The following is a 205-nucleotide window of genomic DNA, read 5'->3' as shown; positions in this document are numbered from 1 at the left end:
CCTTCCACACCCCCCAAACTGAGCCACCCAGAGCCAACATCTCCTTCTAAATCCAAACTGAGCCACCCAGAGCCAACCTCACCTTCCAAATCCACACTGAGCCACCCAGAGCCAACATCTCCTTCTACATCCAAACTGAGCCACCTAGAGCCAACCTCGCCTTCCAAATCCAGATTGAGCCACCTGGAGCCAACATCTCCTTCCA

General features: G+C 54.1%; 1 protein-coding gene across 2 annotated transcripts in view; it reads right to left on the bottom strand.

The window, feature by feature from the left end:
* The window catches only part of SLC25A37 (solute carrier family 25 member 37), a 14,602-nt gene that overhangs the window by 3,263 nt on the left and 11,134 nt on the right, over window positions 1-205 (bottom strand). The window lies entirely within an intron of this gene.

The sequence above is a fragment of the Corapipo altera genome, unplaced genomic scaffold (genome assembly GCF_003945725.1).
Source record: "Corapipo altera isolate COAL_440 unplaced genomic scaffold, ASM394572v1 171, whole genome shotgun sequence".
In the NCBI taxonomy this organism is placed as follows: domain Eukaryota; kingdom Metazoa; phylum Chordata; class Aves; order Passeriformes; family Pipridae; genus Corapipo; species Corapipo altera.
This window is presented reverse-complemented; position numbering and strand designations above follow the sequence as displayed.